A 14,715-nucleotide genomic window follows, 5' to 3' on the forward strand; every position below is an offset into this window, starting at 1 on the left:
GTGAATTAAGTGCTGTTGGCTTACTGTAGATAAAACACTTACATTGGGGTGCTCATTTCTGGAGTGCCCCTTCAGAGAAGTCCTGGTCAGAGAATGGAGAGCTGGTTTTCGACTCAGCTCTGCTACCAACTGTTTCCTCTTCTTTGTTTTCGGTTTGTCAGTTCTCCGAGTCTTAGTCAGTTCTGGGGTCCTACCATGTGCTTCCTGGGTAAGCAGAACCCCCCATCCTGGTTTGTGAACTCTGGGTAGGTTCCCAGACCTACCCATGTCCTAGTCCTTCCCATGGACTGAGCAGGGGCAACCCTTCTGGGTGGCCATGAGTCATCTCAGCACCAAGCAAAGTAACCAGAGAAATTCAGGATATTCCTCAAGGCACATTTAATTGTGCTGCTCTTAGTGTAGGAAGCGCATGACTGGATTCTACGGTAACAGGGCGCTAGCCCTTGTTAAGGCTGCTAACTAGCTGTGTAACTTTGGGCCACTTCTGAGTTTCTGAATCTGTGAAATGAGAGAATTGGAAAAGACCTTCTGTAAGTTATTCCCCCAACTTACTTGATTGTATTAGACAATAACATCATTTCACATGACTAAATACTGCTACTGTTATACTTCAAGGAATAAATACTCATATAAACAAACAAGTTAACATATAACTGACAAATTTTATTTCTAAAACATAAGATCCTTCCAGAAGAGACTTGCCATGTTTCTCCCAATGGTGGGCAACTCAATCCACTCTTTCTGCTTCTATTGGGACAGCTAAAAGTGTTTTTTTTTTAATTAAATGTTTCATTTTGAGATCATTGTAGTTTACATTGTTGTGAGAAATTATACAGACAGATCTCTTATACACTTTATCCACTTCCCCCAATGGCAGCATTTTACAAAACTGTGGTACAGAGTTACCACCAGGATGCTGACACTGACACTGACACTGACCCTCATGACACAAAACATTTCCACCATAAGGGCCCACAGGCTGCTCTTCCTGCCTATTCCCGTCCCATGCTTGAACTCTGGCAACCATTCATCTGTTTTCATTTCTATAATTTCATCATCTCAAGTATGTTATATAGGCAGGCGCAGTGGCTCACACCTGTAATCCTAGCACTCTGGGGGGCCACGGTGGGTGAACTGCCTGAGCTCAGGAGTTCCAGACCAGCCTGAGCCAGAGCGAGACTCCATCTCTAAAAATAGCCAGCATTGTGGTGGGCACCTGTAGTCCTAGCTACTTGGGAGGCTGAGGCAAGAGAATCGATTGAGCCCAAGAGTTGGAGGTTGCTGTGAGCTGTGATGCCATAGCACTCTACCCAGGTGAGACTCTGTTTCAAAAAAAGAAAAGAATGTTATGTAAATAGAATCAGACATAATACAACCTTTTTGGCTTGGCTTTTTTCATCAATGTAATTCTTTGGAGATTCTCACTCAGTAGCCCTGGGGCTGAGTGCTACGGCATCACAGCTCACAGTAACCTCAAACTCTTGAGCTCACGTGATTTTCTTGCCTCAGCCTCCCAAGTAGCTGGGACTACAGGTGCTTGCTACAATGCCCAGCTATTTTTAGAGACAGGGTCTCGCTCTTGCTCAGGCTGGTCTCAAATTCCTGAGCTCAAGCAATCTGCCCACCTCAGCCTCCCAGAGTACTGGGATTGAAGGCATGAGCCACTGTACCCAGCCCAGCTTGTTGCTTGTTATCAAGAGTTTGCCTCTTTAAGTGTTGAGTAGCATCCCACAGTATGGATGTACTGAAGTTTTTTAAACATCCCTAGTTGAAGGACATCTCAGTTTTTTCTAGTTTGGGGGTACTATGAATAAAGCTGTCACAAACATTTTATGCAGATGTTTGTATCAAAGGAAGTTTCTGTATCTTAAGTCTCAATTGTTGCAGTACCTACATATACTCCCACACCAACAGATTTTTCCTACTTATTCCTAAAGATAAGCACAGTCCAAGGATGTTTAAGTGGCCTTAACTGCCAGTAATTTCCCAAGATTTGGTCTCAAGTTGTAAAAATCCAACAAAAGCAAATTATATGGTTCCTGCCATCAAAGAATTTAGTCTTACTGGAAGCAACATTAAGACATATGAAACATTGAAATAATAAATAACACAGCATGTCATCAAGTGACAGACTGTACAGTGCAGAACTGACGCACAAAGGAATCCAGAGACAGAAGAGAGGCGTGAAGGCCTCGTGTCTGGGGGAAGGTCCTACTGATACATCTTCCATGATGAAGAACAGTAATGATAGTTGACATTTATGAAGGGCTTCCTATGAGCATACTTTGAAGCCTTTATGTATATTACTCATTTAATCCTCATCACCTTTCAGGATAACTACTGTTATCATCCCATTTTACAAATGAGGAAAGGTGATTAACTTGCCCATCATCACACAGCATCATGTGACTCATCAAGGGCACTAACCCAGCCGTCTGAGGCCAGAGCCCACACTCTGAATCACTACAAATCTGTCTGAGATTTGTTTAAACCAAAGTGGTTTAAACAATATTGATTGTTTAATCGATTCTCTTGCCTCAGCCTCCCAAGTAGCTGGGACTACAGGTGCCCACCACAATGCTGGCTATTTTTAGAGATGGAGTCTCGCTCTGGCTCAGGCTGGTCTGGAACTCCTGAGCTCAGGCAGTTCACTCACCGTGGCCTCCCAGAGTGCTATTGAGTGGAAGACCATTTTTTGATCATAATTAAATTCCAATATATTTTTTAGGTTACATTTTCACACAGAGCTATGCTGAACCCAGAATGTTAATGAGTTCCTCTGGGTCAAGGTTATTGATGAGAAGTCCAAATAGTTTGAAAAGAAACAAGTGCCAGCTTTAATAACAGGTGAGAAGTCTGTGTATGACTTATCTGGTGCCAGAGGGAGAGCACCAGCCTGAAAGGCTGTCATGGGAAAGTGAGTGTGTGTGAGTATGTGTGTGTGAGAGAGAAAGAGAGAGAACAGGCTTGGTGCCTGTGGCTCAAGCGGCTAAGGCGCCAGCCACATACACCTGAGGTGGCGGGTTCGAATTCAGCCCAGACCCACCAAACAACAATGATGGCTACCAAAAATAGCTGGGTATTGTGGCCGGTGCCTGTGGTCCCAGCTACTTGGGAGGCTGAGGCAAGAGAATCGATTGAGCCCAAGAGTTGGAGGTTGCTGTGAGCTGTGATGCCATGGCTCTCTACCCAGGGCGACAGCTTGAAGCTCTGCCTCAAAAAAAAAAAAAAAGAGAGAGAGAGCACACACAAGGCAGAAGCCTCCAGTTATGTGGATTACCTGCATGTGCAGCAAGTAAAACATCAGCATTCTCAGCTTTAAACCATAAAACACACATGGCTGGCTGAGCCCATTTCAGATAATAAATGTGGTTTCCTATTCTCTGAATAGCTTCATACCAGGAAAGTCATGTCCATGCTCAGCTATCTCTTTGGTTGTTAGATACACAAGATGTTCTCTTCCTCTTAACCCACAGCACTCACATGCCCTTCAACTTTTACCACTTTGGTTTAAACAACAGTATACTATAAACCTGTCTTTTTTCTTCTAAGTCTAAATGCAGCCTTGATGCCCTCATTGTCCCAGCCATGGAGTGGGCTGGCAGAAGGAAATGCTCACTAGATTAACATCTCCTGACTTGATGTCTCTCTGGGCTGCCTTCCCCAGCTGTGAGCACACGTGGGCCACGTCACCTCCTCATATGTCCACTCCTATCAAATGGTGCCAGTTCTTGCTCTGTCTTCCCCATGAGAATGTCATGAAACTCTAAGAGACTAATAATGATGAAAATGTGCTACAGTCTTGAGGTTCTGTGCAAATGTGTACTACTACTATGGCAAATTAAATCCTCCACTTACTGTGCTTTTGAAGATGCTTCATGATAGGAACCAACTCATGAATAGGCTGTAAGAAAGGAAGACTTTTCCACTAAAGAGAATTACAAATATTTCCTATTTCTGCTCCCTGGAGACACATTTTTGAGGCTTACTGAAGTGCTCTCTTTTTGGTTTTTACAGGTGTGGCTGTTCTGATCATGTGATAATATTAGAAGCACCCTATGATAGGCAGAGTGCCCAGGGAGCCAGAGGAGGCTCTGAGCCCAGGCCTGGCAGAGGTCTCGCCTTTGCCTCCTAGTCTGGGTAGCAGAACCCATGCAGGGCACGTGCACCATCCCCATATGAGCAGGTGGTGCTTTGCTCTATGGGAACACCCACACTAGGGCCCCAGTTTGCCCCTTTGTCTGAGTGGCAGGTGCCCTTGAACTCAAATAGTTCAGGTGTCTGCGTAAAACTTGTTGCTTTTGATGACAATTCTTGACAGGCCAAGTTACTTCCCTAACAGAGAAAGTTGAACAAGCCACAAAACCTCAGAACAACTAGCACCAAACCCATGCAGAACAAATGCTTTCCAAAGGGACTGCTGAAAGTCCTAGCAACTCCAATAGCTGCAGCAGTGGCTGAAGATTTTAAAGAAATTTTATCCCAAATTTCATCTTTGACATTGTATGATTGGTATGCTGAGAGCAATGTCTCCTGCCACTAAACGCACTTTGTGGTTAATTGAAAGCCACACTCAGCAGACAGAAGCAACTCCCATAAGTAGGTAGAAGGTGGGAGTAGTCAGCTGGTGAGATTAGTACACCAGCTCCAGCAATCAAGGCTGTTTCATCATCCAAATGGAAATGCTTGTTTGTGTCACTGCTAAATATGAACAAATTGATGGGACCCTACCTGCTCAGTTCACAAACTATAGAGGTGGCCTGAAGAAAGAGTCATATATGGACAGAAAAAATAGCCAGAAGACACTCTGTCACAGGCTCAAGTCTGTCATGTTACAGAGCCCCTGAGGTTAAGAGAAGCACCCAAGGTCAGGAAATACACTGATTGTTTCAGCCCACAGAGTGTTTACCTCCACTGCCAAATCCAGGAACTCCTGGGCCCTCACCTGGCCTCTCTCTGTGGCTTCTGACAGGGCCGATCACTCCCTCTGCTGAAGCATGTAGCACATACTCCCATTTCTTCTCATGGCCTGTCCTTACCAGCTACATGCTTTCCCAAGGGCTGCTTCTCAACCGTCTTTTTTTTACATTTTGCCCTCCCTGCCCAAATCTCTTCTATCCATTAAGTCCAGAGCTATAGAGGCAATAATCTGAGTCATCTTCCCCTTAGTTTCAGATATCACCTGATGTGAGATGTCTCTCAGTTATCTGGAGACTTAGAATGCCCAAAAGGAATTCATTGCCTCTTTTTTGCAACTCCACTTCCTCCTCCTGTGGTCTCTGCATCAGTAAGCAGCTGCCCCCAGCAGCTAAGAAACCTGGGAATAAGCCTACTTCCTTCCCTCTTCCCCAGCCCCTCCCCAGGATCAGCCAGCACCAAATGCTGCCAGTCCTAACTTCAAAGTGTCCGACTCAGTTTGTGGGAGTCCTTCCCTGGCACCACCCAGAGACCCAGAATGGTTAAATCTTAGAACACTCTCCCAACTGGCCTCCTCCTCTTAGCTCGGCCACCTCCAACCATCCTCAATATTCTTGCCAGGATGATAGCTCAAAACCTCTGCAGTTTACTCTTCTTCTGGGGCCTTCTCTCACCCAAAGGATGAGGTCTTGAGGCCCTTTCCATCTGACCTCACCTTAGCTATGTGCACGTCTCTGCATTTCCCAAGAGATGACTTGGCATTCCTCCAGGGTGCGTATGGGCCTCTGTGCCTTTGCTCTGGTGTTTCCTCTTCCTGGAATGTCCTTCCCTTTTCTCCTGAAGCTCTTTACCCTTCTTTCAAGACTCAGTCAAGATGGCACTAAGGGACCAATTACAAAAATGAATTCGACTGAACTAGAAGCTGGAGGTCTGAGTGTGTGTGCATGCATGTGCATGTGTGGCATAATAAATAAATAAAAGTATGATACATACACTCCCTGAAGGGTTTTGGTCCCCAACAGCTGTAGAACAGAACTGGGAAGTGGGGCAAGTGAAGAGGCTCTCTTCTTTGATGTCTTGAATCATGTGTCCTGGATTGAATCATACCTCAGCATTTGCAGAACCACTTCACTGATGGCCTTTTCTGATCTAATGCCAGCTGAGCTCTCTCAAGTCCATTTGGTTTAGTTAGAAAAACTCAATTTTATGCCAATATCATTCAGTCACTCACCACCTAATTAAACTTAGTATTTCTAAGGTGTTTATCCCAGACAAACATGAGGTACACAAGAGTTAGAATAAAATTGTTTATCTGGCAAAATGGGGGAAGAAAGCATTCCTCTGAAGTTTGTTTTTTAATATAACTCATAAAGCATGGGCAAACTGATGGGATGACGGGATTCCTCTGAAGTTTATTTTTTAACATAACCCATAAAGTATGGGCAAACTGATGGTTATGTTAAAAACATACACTTTTTTTTTTTAACATAACTCATAAAGTATGTACATATAATTTTTGTTGGGAAGCTAAAATAAACTGCATGTTTCCTTGACTTCTTACCCAGAGTGTGTGGAAATAATTTTTTCTTGGTTACTTGGAAATATACAAGGTTTTTTTTTTTTTCTTAAGAGATAGATTCTCACTTTGTTGCCCTTGGTAGACTGCCATGGCGTCACAGCTCACAGCTACCTCCAGCTCTTGGGCTTAGGCGCGTCTATTGCCTCCGCCTCCTGAGTAGCTGGGACTACAGGCACCTGCTACAACGCCTGGCTATTTTCTTGTCTCCGGGACCAGGTTCAAACACACCACCCTTGGTCCTTGGGGCCGGTGCCCTTCCCTCTGAACCACAGGCGCTGCCCAAGACAAGGTTCTAATGAACAGGAAATAATCACCTGTGAAGGCTGTTTGTTCCTTCCTACATTAAATTCCAGAATGTCTACTGCTTGTGTTTTAATCTCCTTTTAACCTATCAGTCATTGCTGCGTCTTTTAGTTTACTGTTTATCATCTGTTGTAGCTATATCAGAAAACTAAGGTTAACCATTCCCTAAAATAATAGGCCTTGAGTGAGAACTGAGAGATTCTTCCTAGAAGTGGGACAACTGATTAACTCCCAGATACTGTATGTTAATTCAAGGGCAGCCCTGGTTGGCTCCTGGCTGCCCAGATTTACCAAGTAAAACAGCCTAGTGCCCCCTACCTGCTTTGCCGGGTAAGACAGAGACTACAAAATGCCTCAAGTTTCTCAAAGGGCAGAATGACATTGAAAGATGTGGTCTTTTTACTTTTTGAAAACAAAAAACAAAGCACTTTTCTTTTGGTGTGTTTCAACTCCTCTTTCTATCATTCCCAACGAAATATGTGGTATTTTTGAACACAAGCAAAAATTCCTTCCAGTAAAATGATGTTTTTAGTCCTATACCCAGATAGCCAACAGTATGTGTGAATTTTATCTCAGGGCTGCCACTACATGGTATGAAAAGACATGAACCAATGGGAGTATCACATCAGCTGTACTGACACATCCTGTTAGGGCTGCACTGATATAGCTATGACATGAAAACGTCAGATCACATACATCTAGAGAAAGAAGAAGGCATGCTAATATGGCAGCTTCTCTTCAAGTTTTTTTTTGGAGACAGAGTCTCATTTTGACACCCTTGATAAAGTGCCGTAGCATCACAGCTCACAGCAACCTTAAACTCTTGAGCTCAAATGATTCTCTTGCCTCAGCCTCCCAAGTAGCTGGGACTACAGGCGCCTACCACAATGTCCAGCTATTTTTAGAGACGAGGTCCTGCTCTGGCTTAGGCTAGTCTTGAACTTGTAAACTCAGGAAATCCACCTGCCTTAGCCTCCCAGAGTGCTAGGATTACATGGTGTAAGCCACTATGCCTGCCCAAGATTTTTTTTTTTAATCACAGGCTTGTTCCCTGAACTTTAAGACTTTTGATACAAAATTATTTTGGTCACCCAATTTTGCAAGTAAGCCTATTTCAAAAAAGTTCCCCACTCTCTCCTTTTTAACAGAATATAACTGGTTTATATCTTTTATGAACATATCACTGAAATTAATACCAATTAACATCTCAATAGGCTATACTTTCAAAAAATGTAAGGTTTAGAATTAACAAATACATTTTTTTCTGGCCATTAAAGCAGAAAAAATATTTAAAATACTTTTTTTTAATCCTGCAAAGGACAATGAACCATTAATGTCTCCTTTCATTTCTAACCTGAACCTTCCCTTCCCCACCATGAAACTGGGGTGAATTTGTTAGATGAATTACTGAAAAAGGCTGATGCAATGGTTCTCACAAGAACAAGATTTAATTTTGAAGGCATGAAATTATTAAGGCTCAAAGGCTGAAGTACAAAGTGAAATTCTGACTCATTGTAAACAGTATTTATGACCTTGGCAATGTATCTTAGCAATTATTCAAATGAAAACAACTGAACTTCCTAAAAGTTCTTCTGGCTGCAAACTCAGTGACTATTAGAGGAAGATACAAACTTCCGCTAACAGATAAATCTTCCAAAGAGCACTGGCTCTTTGCTTTTTATACTCTGTGGTCTTGGGATCTTTTCAGTCTTTAGAATAATTTGAGTTATAGAAACTATCTGCTGGTAAAAAGACACACATAATCCTAAACATTAAAATTAATTAAACAGGCACTTTAGGAAAAGTCAGTGATTCTTTCATCACCTTAAATCAAAAGACTTAACAAATTTTATGATTACTGCTTCATTCTTAATCCCACTTTACAGGAGATAAAATTCAGGCTTTTTTCCCCTTGGAATTAAATAAGGCTCACAATAGAACAAAGTCTAGCAGACGTGACTGCAAAGGCATATTTCCAAGGAGCTCAGTCCTCAGCATGAGAAAGCAGCATGGGGACAAGAGGACACGACTTTCAGAAGTGAAAAGCTGTGGCTTAGTTTTGTAAAAATTCAATCTTTGGACTGAAATTGTTGTCATTTTTAATTTTATAAAGCATAAAAATCATGTATGTATTCAGGATATATACATGCAGAGCTACCAAAGATAACTGAGGTAATTAACTTTCTGTAGGAATTGCTGATGATGTGGATTCAGCAGGAAAACAGAAATTGCATGTGAAGGCACTGAACCTTCCAGAGGAATGCAAAGGGCTAATGTCTATCAACAAGACGTTATAAATAGGATTAGAATGTAATTTGGAGACCAAAATGACAACTGTTATCCTGGGGTTAATGTAAGGTTCAAATGATCTCATGTGTATATAATATACAAAGGTGGTTTAAAGAATAAAAAATATAAATATATGCAAGATGGAATCATTTGGGGGTATATATCTGGGAACAGAGGGTACTAATAGATTCCTTATAACTCTGCAGCCCTTATATGAAGAAATCTTAAAATATATATAACCTTTAGTAGACAACACAAATACAGTTTTTAAAAATCCATGAAGGGAAAAACAGGTGTAGAGAAATCTGAGGAAAGTAAAAACAAACTTCTGAGTAGTGTTCAGGACAGGAAGCCAGGGCAGAAACAGGTTGTTACAGCATCTAGGCTTTTCATAAGTAATCACCTATTGCCTACGGCTTATGCTAGACTGAACTTGATTTGCAGCATATCATTTCTCATTTGCCCAGCACTCTGAGGGGAGACAAGGAGAGCAGAGACTGCATGACATAGTAGAGGCTGGCCTGTCTTCCACCTCTAGCCTGTCTCCAAGATATGGTCACCAGAGATTAGCAAAGCTGAGGCCACTCCTATTGCTGCGGAAGTATTAATAAACCAGCTGCCTTTTCAGATAGAGGTAGTCAAAACCCAAAAGGCATTTCTATCTCTGCATTAGGGATTAGAAAAACTCTGAGTTTTGCCTTACTTTCTTAAACATTATGTTATTTCTGGTATCGTCAGGGAACCCAGATAATTCCAGGGATGCAATGATGATCTAAAATCACTGGCTAAGGACTAAGCACACCAGAGAGAGGTTTCAGGTTCCAGCTCAAACTGATAGAACTCTAGGTCTCTCTAGTGCTATTTTAGCTCAGGAATGTTTGGTGACTCGGCCTCTTGGGCAACCCAGTCACTTTTCTCTAATATATTTGCAGAATACTCTGGCTGGCCTAGACAGAAGTACTTCTTTATCATGTGCTCTTATACACATATACACTCTCTCATTTTGTAAGAGCTGGTCATTGCTGAATAACTGAGTATGTAAGAAAAAGAATGGCAACACTGACATGCTGAGTATTCAAGTGTTAGCTTAGGCTCAATAATCCAGACTCAAGTTCTTCATTTGAGAACTTGATAAAGAACTATCTCAAATTTGCAACAATTTTCACTGTGGATTCAATGGTGAATTTGCTTTGGGGCAAGTGGGTAGAAAAGAGGAGTTTTACCATATGTAGTGAACCTTTATCTATAAATAAGCACAGGGAAGAAAAACATTTTTAGAATGCCTGAGTCAGCACATTTACATGGCCTAATTTAGTTTGCCATCAAATTACATTTTGTGACAAAAATCTCATGATTCTCCATTAAGTTTTTGTTAGTTTCCATTTCCACCTCCCATTAATGTCTACAAGCAGAGATTACAAAACTGGTATAGAACATTTACTAATGTTTGAAATACCCAAAAACATTTGATCACAGGTACAGATTGACAATTATTTAAGAAGTATATTTGGTCATGTTTTCATGACAGCAACAATCCTCAACCTTTTTGGCACCAGGGACTTTCATGGAAGACAGTTTTTCTACAAACTGGGAAGGGGGTGAAAGAGGGGTGGTTTTGATAGGAGTTTCAAACAATTGATTTATTATGGTCTCTGCAAATGATAATCTATTTGCAGTTGCTCCATAGCACTAACATAACCACCTCAGATTAGCAGGCATTAGATTCTGGTAAGGAGAGCACAACCTAGATCCCTCACATGCAGTTTACAGTAGAGTTTATGCTCCTGTGACAATCTAATACCACTGCTGATCTGATGGAAGGCAGAGCTCAGGCAGTGATGTGAGTGATGTATATAAATACAGATGAAGCTTCACTTACTTGATCACTCACCAGTTCCTAACAGGTCACAGAATGGGATTGCTGTGTGGCCCCGGAGTTTGTAGCATTATAGATTAAAGAGAAATCTTAAAACCAAAACACTTACTCATATATAAAAGCTTGTGGCTTTGGAAGAAATATCTTAACTACTGTTTTCTTTGCTTAAGATCACTGATGCTTTGTGGTATTAAACCAAAGGCAGAAAAAAACTGCTTAAAATGTAAACATTTCAGCTCAGTGCCTGTGGCTCAAGTGGCTAAGGTGCCAGCCACATACACCTAAGGTGGCAGGTTTGAATCCAGCCCGGGCCTGCCAAACAACAACAGCTGCAACCAAAAAATTGCCAGGTGCTGTGGCAGGCGCCTGTGGTCCCAGCTACTTGGGACACTGAGGCAGGACACTCTCTTGAGCCCAGGAGTTGGAGGTTGCTGTGAGCTGTGATGCCATGGCACTCTACCCATGGGGACAGCTTGAGGCTCTGTCTCAAAAAAAAATTTTTTTTTCACTGTATTTTGGTCTGTCCATGCTGATTTTGTGAAGACTCTTTTTCTTATCTGTGGTGTCAGATAAACAAAAAGCACAAACAGAACTTGTTTTAGCTAAACAGCTTTTGTCACCTGTAATCCCAGCATTCTGGGAGGCCAAGGCAGGTGGATTACTTGAGCTCAGGAATTTGAGACCAGCCTGTTTCTACCAAAGATAGAAAAACTAGCTGAGTGTTGTGACGAGTGCTTGTAGTCTCAGTTACTTGGGAGGCTCAGGGAACAGGGTCACTCGAACCCAAGAGTTTGAGGTTGTTGTGATGCCATGGCACTCTACCCAGGGTGACAAGAGTCAAACTTTACCTCAAACCAAAGCAAAACAAACAACTAAAGAAAAACAGCTTTTGTTAGTGTTTGGTGTTTTATTGTGTGACCCAAGACAAGTACTTCCAATGTGTAGCCGAGAAAAAAAAGGTTAGATACCCCTAAACTTTAGATATGTAATTTGCTTCCCTGTTCTTATTCATGCTATCAAGGATATCCCTCTTAGCCCCTTGAATGAGCACCGAAAAGCTTTCTCATATCCTTAGCATTTCTTATACTATATGTTCATATCATACTCTACAAAACAAAGCAAGTCCTCTAGAATTTTTAAAAATGCAGGCTTTTTACTCTTCCTGCTCAAGGATTACCCTTGATCCTTAATGACAGCTGTATTTTCAACTTAATAAAATATTTAACAACTAAAAAGACAACTGTGCTTCAGAAGCCAATATTATACACCAAGTAAGGAATATGATACTCCCCATTACTGCTCTATGTCTCAGATTTTCAGTAATAAGTTTCTAAATTCTTCTGCCTATTCCAGTCAACAGAAAAGCAGATTTAGATAGTTTACAGTGGGCAATATGAAAGCTGCCTTATGAAAACAGTCACTTGGCTTGGCACTCATAACTCCCACATACACCGAGGATGGTGGGTTTGAGCCTGGCCCGGGCCTGCTAAACAATAACGACAAGAATAGCCTGGTGTTGTGGTGGGCACCAGTATTACCAGCTACTCGGGAGGCTGAGGCAAGAGAATCGCTTAAGTCCAAGAGTTTGAGGTCACTGTGAGCTGTAATGCCACAGCACTCTACCCAGGGCAACACAGTAAAACTCTGTCTCTCTCCCCCTACCCCAAAAGGAAAATAGAGTCACTTATATTAAAAGAAAGCCCCAACAAACTGACCCCAAGAAGGCCATGAAGAAAAGAGTTCTCATGCACAAATGTCTGATAACAGAAACTATCATAAAAGATTCTCCAAAAACTACAAAATTGCACAAGGGTCACAACAATTTTACAGAAAAAATATGCCTTCAAGGACATCTGCCCAACAACTGCCTTGCCGACCTTGGACTGATGTCACCCTTGTTACTGATCCTTGTAGCCAAGGATAATTATCTCAAAACTATTATGTAATCCTCCTCATTTTTCCTCCAAAAACCTGTCTTCCCTTCCCTTCCTGAATATGCACCTAGTTTACTATGGCACCCCTTCTCCCACTGCAATCCCCTGTTCCTGTATAAACTTCATTTTCTTTTAGGGGGCCTGTTATTTAGGTTGACAGCAAAAACCAATTTTGGTTTTCAGAAACAAATCACCAATTTTACTTAAAGAAAAATAAACAAATTTACTATAGTATAAGCATGAACAAAAAGTGATTTTGGAAAGAATTTAATAGGTATATTCTCTATCATTAAGTACACCAGATGCTGGACTTCTAAAACTTATGCTTCAGCATAACAGCATTTCTATACATTTCTGTTCATGATGCTTGTCCCTCTGATTTGCCTGAAATCAATGAATCTGAAAAACAAAAAAGATTCTTTAAGTCCTTGATCAATTTTGCACCTCACATTAGAAAATTAGTACCAGCAATAACATTCATGGGGGTGAAAATACTACGCTAAGGAACACTTATGGGTAATGTCCTGAGTTTGTATTCATAGTTTACCAGGCTCAGGTTTCATGCCAAACTATTATTTGAAGGACTCACTCACTGAAATTGATTTTAAATTTGAGCACTCCAAAAGCATAACAGGTCACTTCCAGTAACATTTTTAAAAATGCTGAAGGTTTTTAAAAAAGTGATTTGTAGCAGTACTTAGTGTCCAACAGAAACCACTCTATCTGCTAAACAATATCTCGACTGCAATCTTCTCTTACTGTTGGTGAATAGATAATGACATGGCACAGTCATTACCACCGTGGCAACAGTACCTAAGAACTATCAGAGGAAAATTGCACATGGAACCACTGGCTCTTGAGCAGGCATGCCTCAGCTTCCTCTGAAGTATGCTTTTTCTGCAAGTCTGGTGTGCTCCGGGGTACCACCAACCCAGTGCGGCTCCAAGACTACAGATTATACACGTACAGAAATTCCACTGAGTCCTGTTCTCCTGAATTCATTCTTTCCACCAATTATGAGCACCTACCACATTCCAAGCACTGTCCTAGGCACTGACGATACCGCAGTAAGAACGTCGAACGCCTGGGAGGAAAGTCAATAAACAAGCTAGTAAATACAGTATACGTCAAACAATCAGCATAATGGAGAACAGAGCGAGCAACGGAGCTAAGCAGGCTTCTTTCTCCCCTCTGCTCCCACAATGGTTTCTATCTGCTTTTCATTTCCCAACGCTGCTTCCAAGTGTTGGGCACCGGGTCTCCCTGAGGATTCTGCGCGGGTGCAGCGCCTACACCCACACCTGCCCCGGAAATTTTAGTCACTTCTTAGGTTTCCATTCAACCTTTCCTGAGCGTAGGCCCAGCTTCAATGGGGTGAAAGGTCAACGAGGCTCGAAACCCCGAAGAGATCACACAGGCCAGAGCGCCTTACGAGATTTCTAAAAAGTTGTTCTAGAGAAACAATCGCGCGCCAGAGGCCGGAGCCGCAGGGTCCAGCCATGGCCTTGGCTCCCACGTGGACGGCGTGATCGAGGGGACCGGTCAGGACCCGAGACTACAGCCCGGGCGCCGGAACCCCGGGAAGGTCCCCGCTCGCCGCCAGGGCCAACCACACTCGGCCGCGGCCCCCTGCAGGCACCTTGGGACGCTCACCTAGGCTGGGATACGCGGACGCCAGCCCGCCCCAGTCCCACCACTTTGCGGGCTATCCGAACCATCCGCCCGCCAACCGCGTTGCCATAGCAACTGAACTGCAGCCGACACCGGAACCGGAACCTTCTCGTAGAAGTGACCCCTTCCCGGCGTTCCGCGGAACG

At 42.6% G+C, this 14,715-nt stretch overlaps 1 long non-coding RNA gene and 1 other non-coding gene across 2 annotated transcripts; both read right to left on the reverse strand.

Moving 5' to 3' along the window:
• Nucleotides 1-13,164: 13,164 nt before the first annotated feature.
• Nucleotides 13,165-14,674, reverse strand: LOC111724190. The gene is made up of 3 exons (XR_002772532.1): nt 14,552-14,674; nt 13,927-13,982; nt 13,165-13,297 (listed from the first exon to the last, which is right to left on the reverse strand). It is a non-coding gene; the product is annotated as an uncharacterized LOC111724190 (long non-coding RNA).
• LOC111724227 lies at nt 13,582-13,855 on the reverse strand. Its single transcript, XR_002772558.1, has one exon.
• Nucleotides 14,675-14,715: the final 41 nt, after the last annotated feature.

This window comes from Otolemur garnettii, unplaced genomic scaffold, assembly GCF_000181295.1.
Source record: "Otolemur garnettii isolate 467f Iridium unplaced genomic scaffold, OtoGar3 scaffold00020, whole genome shotgun sequence".
NCBI lineage: Eukaryota > Metazoa > Chordata > Mammalia > Primates > Galagidae > Otolemur > Otolemur garnettii.